Below are 6,000 nucleotides of genomic sequence, written 5' to 3'. Positions count from 1 at the left end.
CTATTATTATCCCCAGTTTACAATGGAGGAAACTGAGTCAGACAGGGTAAGTGACTTGCCCAGGGTCACACACTTGGTAAATGCTGGAGGTTAGATTTGAACCTGGGCCTTCCCACCTCCACGCCTGGCACTCTGCCCACTCTGACACAGAGCCACCTCTAGTTCTATGGAGGGTGTGAGAGCTGGCTTGGGCCACATGAATGGACAATGCTTTTCCTGCCAGGCTCGGTTTACCTGGAAACCACAGGCAGTTTTTAGTCTTGGCAGCAGAATCTCCAGGAAAGACTCCCCCAGAGGATGAATCAGGCCAAGGACAGTCATGCTCCAAGTGGTGGCAGGAGGGATGTCCACAGCTGGCTTTGGACACCCATTCACAACAAACATCTCTCTTCTAGAGGAAAAGCAAAGCCTTCCTCAGCTCCAGGCCTGTGACCCAGCTGTGAGTCACTGCCCTCAGAGGACGATGAGCCATAAAATGTCAAATGCCCAGGGCTGGCATTTCCGTAGAGGGGCTACTTGCAAAGCAAGGGTGTGGCATTGGCCTCAGTTTCTCTGAGAGGGCCTTCTTCCTAAGATGACTGACCTAGTGGAATGCTCCCCCTGCTGGGTCCGGGGGAGGCTGAGTGTGGCATCGTGTCACAAACAACACCCGCAGTGCCTGCCTGCCTGGGAGTGGGTTCTCAAGAGTGGCCTGGAGGCTGCTGCTGCCATTGAGGAGAGCAGGACAGCTGATTCTCTCTCTCTCTTGTTAGCAGGGGCCCTGTGTTCTGAGCACTGGGAGGCAGAACCCTGGGAGTCTGCAATCTAAGATTCACAGAGCAAGGCTGGCCTGGCATTGGAGGCAGAGGGTGACCTCCCCGAGGGAGGCGCCTGCCAGGACAGTGCTTTAGGACCCTTGGAGAAGAGGGCTGGGAGGTGCTCACTGGGCACCGGCTCGCCGTGGGCTCCTCTTCTTCCACCCCTACCTGTGGTTGCTGGGGCCATCCAGGCTCCCCAAATAGGGTGCCGTTATTGGCACTGAGGGGAAGCCTGGCGCCTGCCCTCGGGGGACTCAAGGTCTAGTGAGGAGCAAGCCCCCAGCCTGGAGAACTTGGCTGTTCAGGGTGGTGCAATGCCTGGATGCCAGTGGGGCAGGGAGGTGCCAGAATGGATGCCAGGGGGGGAGTGAGTCAGGCCTGCGGCGGGGAGGACTAATAACCACATGGTTATTCATAATGCTCATCTCCTGTCAAAGGAAAACAACAGAGGGACTGGCGTGTAGCTCCATGGGATGCCCAGCTCCTAGACCTCAACTGGAAGACAGAACAGATGGAGGCCTCCTCTCCTGTCACCCTTGGGAAAGATCCTGGGGCAAGTCCAAGGACCCCTGCTCCAAGGGGGCTGATGGTGCCTGGGAGAGGAGAGCAGGGTCTGGAGCTGTAAAGGGTGTGCCTAAGCCAGGTGAGCTTAGACAAGTCACTTCTGCCTCAGTTTCCCTAACCGTCCAACGAGAAGGCTGGACCAGAGGGTGGCTGAGACCCTCCCTACCTCTGGAGCTAGGGCTGAACGGTGTTAGGTTTTGCAAAGAGGGACACTGATACCTAGAGAGTGAAAGGGACTTGTCCAACTAGCAAGTGAAGGCAAGCCCAGGGGGAAGATTGCTGGGTTTGGTGTTAAAGGTTCTGGGTTCAAATCCTCTGCCACTTACTGCCTGTGTGACCTTGGGCCAGTAGGATCTCCTCTCTGGGCCTCAGTTTCCTCATCTGGCGCTTTGAACTTTTGCTCTATGCGTTGTCCCAGTGGGCACCTGTGACTTCTGAGGCGCCCAGGTGAAGGCTGCTGGCAGCCCCCGCTCTCGGTGTCAGGAGCGTCTACTGGCACCCCAAGAGTGGGCGCCAGCCCCGGGTGGCCAGGGGCCCCAGGGATCCCTGCGCCCTCAGCTCAGGGCTGGGCTTTCTCCCCCCCCCCCCCCCCCCCCAGCACTCCACGTGGATCTCTTGGGAAAAATGAAGTCAAACAGGTTCCCCGGCACGCAGACAATGGGCGGCTGGGACGGGACGAGAGGGCTGGGTCTGACCCTCAGGGTTACCTGAGGGTCAGGGCTCCGCCCAGTTGGCACTGGCCCTGCCCCTGGGCACCCTGCACAGGCCGGGCCGAGCCGGCCCGGGAGGGAGCGCAGAGGAGTCTCAGCCAAGCTCCAAGCGCGGGAGTCCCAGAGTCCAGCCCGGCTGCTGGGTGACCTTGGGCCGGGCCATGCCCGTCTCTGGGCCGCCGGGCTGCAGCCCCAACTCTGCGGCGATCCGGGATCCCAAGAAACGCAAGTCCAAGGCTCGAGCCCAGCCCCGGGCACCGCGGGACACCGGGGGACTGACCCGGAGGGGCGGGACCCCGGGAGGAGGACCTGGGGGCGGGGCCAGGCCGGCCACGGGATGGGGGCGGGGCGGCCGAGGCCGCACAGGTGCGGACGGAGTGACCCCGGGCTGAGGGCTAGAGTCCGTGGCAGCCCCCAGAGCGGCTGGACGCCTTGGGATCGGCGGGGGCAGCGGCTGGAGGGCGGCGGCGGCCAGCCCGGCCCTGGTCCCCGCTCTGGCTGAGCTCTGGGCCCCGGACTCCGGAGCTTAAGGACAGAGCGTCTGGCAGCCCCGCGAGCCCCCAGGTACGGCCAGGGCAGGGGAGCGGAGGTGGGAGGCGAGTAGGGAGGGGAAGCCAGTGACTCCGTCCGCGCTTGGGGCCGAGCCTGGGGACGCACTGCGGCTCTGGGCGCTCTGCCTCGGGTTCCGTGCGTGGGAGTGTGTTCGCGCGTGTTGGGGGCACGGGGCGTGGGACGGGGAGGAGAGGACACCTTCCCCTGGGCGCGTCGCCAAGGGGTAGACGGCCTGGCCACCACCTCCAGGGGAGACCTTGGCTTACAGCCGTGCTCCCTCCCAGCCTCAGTTTACCCAGCTGTCCAGGGAGAGGTCCGCGCCAGCAGAGCCCTAGTTGCATTGGCGGACACACGCGTCCGGGAGCCCGCTGGCACGCAGCCAACGCAGGAAGTGGGCGGGGGCGCCTCTCCGCGGCTCCCCTGCTGCCAGCCCCGGGAGGGGAGACCATGTGTGTGGACCGGGCCAGGGTATGCCTCATTAACGAGGAATCTGGGGCATGTGGGACCCGGCAGTTAAGCCGATGATCAGTTTCCCAGCTCACTCCTTCCCTTCCTGTAGTTGGGGGAAGGGGCTAGGGGCCCGGCACAGCCCTTGAAGCTGACTTTGAGTGTGTGTACAGGGATGGGCTGGGCCAGGCACTGCTCCCTGCCTCAGTTTCTGCATCTGCAAAATGGGACCATCTCCCATTTCTGTAGTAGTGTCTTAGTGACCAACGGGCCCCCTCTGCCTCCACTGCCCTGCTAATGCTCTCAGGGTCCCAGGCAGGGGTCCTCCTCTTGGAGTCTGTTATGATCCCCATTTTACAGAGGGGCTCACTGAGGCCAAGCAGCTGCCCAGGGTCCCCCAGATTCTGGCCCTTGTCTGGCAGTCTCTAAGTCTGCTGTGTCTCCCCACCCCCAGGACTGCTTTCAGGATTCCCTTTAATGAAGAGAGAGAGGCCCTGACTCTTTTATGCCTCCGGAATCCCCCTGTCAAGGAGAGTGTGCTGCTAAGGGAAGGTGGCCAGACTGTTGGATCTGAGTCAGGAAGCCCTAGGTTCAAATGCAGCCTCAGACTATCCTAGCTGTGGGACACGGATACAACATTCCCCGGCACCCCACCCCATCCCTCGTGGTATGAGGACAGAACCAGGTAGGATTTGGGAAGTGCTTTGCAAACCGTAGGCCTGCTATGTAATGCCAGCCCTTGCGGAGACTCCTCACCTCAGTAGTTAGGTCTGGAGAGTGTCAGCTCCCGGAGAGCAGAGGCCCCCTACCTGGCTCCATGCCAGCCTAGAGAGCTGTGACCTGACATCCACTGTGCATGTCCTGGATCCCCTCGAGCTGTCCCAGGTGTGTGCTGGGGCAGTGCCTGGGACTTTTTAGCTTTCCTGAGCTTGCTGGAAGAGCACCCACTGATCATATGAGCACACTGAGGCCCTGGGAATTGGGAAGGAATCCTTGGAGTCCTGAGAATGCTCCTTTCTTCTGGGCTTTTTGTAGCCTTGAATGACTTTCTCCTGTTGATCCATACTGGGATCAGAGCCCTGGCTTGAGGCTAGAGAGAGACAGATTTGGGGTGTGGCCTTTAAGACCTAGCTAGAAACTGTAAACCCTCCCCAGAAGTGAGCCTAAGGGCTTGGTTTGCTTGGCTTTGGTGTGTTGGTGGCAGTTGGACCTGGGCTGGCCTGAAGCTGACTTTTCGATCTAGAAAGAAGTTCTGTGGGAGCTTCCGAACTGACTCAGATGTGTGATCTCTTTCAGGTGGTTGCTCTCTGCAGTGAAGCAGATTGCCACCCATTCCTGCCCCTCCCCCCAAGTGTTTGGTCCTCCCAGAAACCTTGGAGGCTGTGTGGAAAGCCTGCTGGGATTTGCCATCGAAGACTCAGGTTCCTCCATCCGGCAACTTGTGTGACCCCTCTGGAACTTTGGTTTCCCACCTCCATAGGTGACTGACTGCACTGTAAGTACACCCATGGCCACGTGAAGATTGCCTTCCCTCCCAGCCCTAGATAAGGCCTCCATGGCCCTGGGGCCGAGCCTTTGTTATTCTTATTCTGACCACCCTGTGTGCTAGGGATCTTCTGGGACCTGGAATGCTTTACGTTTTCTTGGGAACAACCCGTCCAGCCCCGTGGCTGGTCCCTCTGGGAGAGCCCTCCTCTCTGATGGTTGGCCTTTATATGACTCACAAGAAGACTGCCGTTTTTGGCTCTGACTTTCTTCCCCCAGAGTCCTAGCCTGAATCCTTGAAGGCCACACAAATTCCCATGGTAGAAAAGCAGAGGCTTTCGGAGCTGGGCCCCAAGCCTGGTGGACTTTGCCTCCCAGTGAGGAATGTGGTAGCCCCCAGCATCCTAGGGAAGCCGTGACGGAGGATAAAGAGGATGGGCAAGGAGAGTGTTGAGCCCACAGCCAGCAGCTTCTTATCGGTCCTTTAGGCCAATAACCAAGCCCTGCTTAGCTCCTTTCTAGAATGATCCGCTCGGGAGCTGCCCGGACTGCCTCTCATTCCTCCAGCACACAGTCCAGGGCTGGAGGAGAGGCACGCTTTGGGCCAGAACCTCCGTCAGTCCAGTTGGCCGATAAGACCCAAACCCTACTCTCTGATGCACACAAGTAGGTACGTTAGAAGCAAGTGAAGGAAAGTTGAGGTGAGGCCTGTTCGTGACAAAGATGGAGGAGGAGCAGAGGAACCCAGGTGCTGGGGGAGCCCTTCGGAGAAGCGAGGTCCCAGTGATCTCAGGCCTGGAGCTGGGAGGGCCGGCAGAGGCCAGCCCCGCCATTTCACAGAGGGACCGGGGGCACAGACTGGGACCAACTTGGCCAAGGACAAGTACTGGACCAGGGATTGAGAGTAGGAGGGAGGAGAAAGCCCAGAGGTCGTCTAGGCAACCCCCCTCATGTTAGAGATCAGGAGACCGAGGCTGGAGGGAACAAGGGGTGGCCTTCTGGTCCGACCCCCATTTGACCAGTGAGGAACTGGAGAGGGTCAGGGACGACCTAAGGGCACACGTGTAAATAAGCATCAGAGGCAGGTTTTGAACCCAAGTCCTCTGGTTCCCGGGGCAGGGCTTTTTCCCTTCCCCAGGCCCCTCCCCCACAACCGCCTCCCTGGGAGGTGAGTGGCTCCTCTCAGCCATTTCCAAATAGGAAAACAACTAACAATTTGTTTATATCTAGCTATACATATATACGGGGAGGGAAAGGGAATAAGCATTTATTAAGTGCCTACTGTGTGCCAGGCACTGTATTAAGTCAGCACTTTACAAACATGTCATTCAGTCCTTACAACAATGCTGGCAGATAGGCACTATTATTATTCCATTTTACAGATGGGGAAATCTAGGCAGATGGGTTCAGTGACTTGCTCAAGGTCACACAGCTATTAAAGTATG

At 59.1% G+C, this 6,000-nt stretch overlaps 1 protein-coding gene across 4 annotated transcripts in view; it reads left to right on the top strand.

Moving 5' to 3' along the window:
• The first annotated feature begins 2,451 nt into the window (after positions 1-2,451).
• The window catches only part of MTUS1 (microtubule associated scaffold protein 1), a 120,893-nt gene continuing 117,344 nt past the window's right edge, over positions 2,452-6,000 (top strand). For 3 of the 4 annotated variants that reach the window (XM_036762905.1, XM_036762907.1, XM_036762906.1), the window contains exons 1-3: positions 2,452-2,635; positions 3,525-3,755; positions 4,367-4,565. The gene's annotated coding sequence lies outside the window, so the exon portion shown is untranslated. The remainder of the gene's footprint in view (positions 2,636-3,524; positions 3,756-4,366; positions 4,566-6,000) is intronic. The other variant, XM_036762908.1, reaches the window with a different exon arrangement.

The sequence above is a fragment of the Trichosurus vulpecula genome, chromosome 6 (assembly GCF_011100635.1).
Source record: "Trichosurus vulpecula isolate mTriVul1 chromosome 6, mTriVul1.pri, whole genome shotgun sequence".
Lineage (NCBI taxonomy): Eukaryota > Metazoa > Chordata > Mammalia > Diprotodontia > Phalangeridae > Trichosurus > Trichosurus vulpecula.
This window is presented reverse-complemented; position numbering and strand designations above follow the sequence as displayed.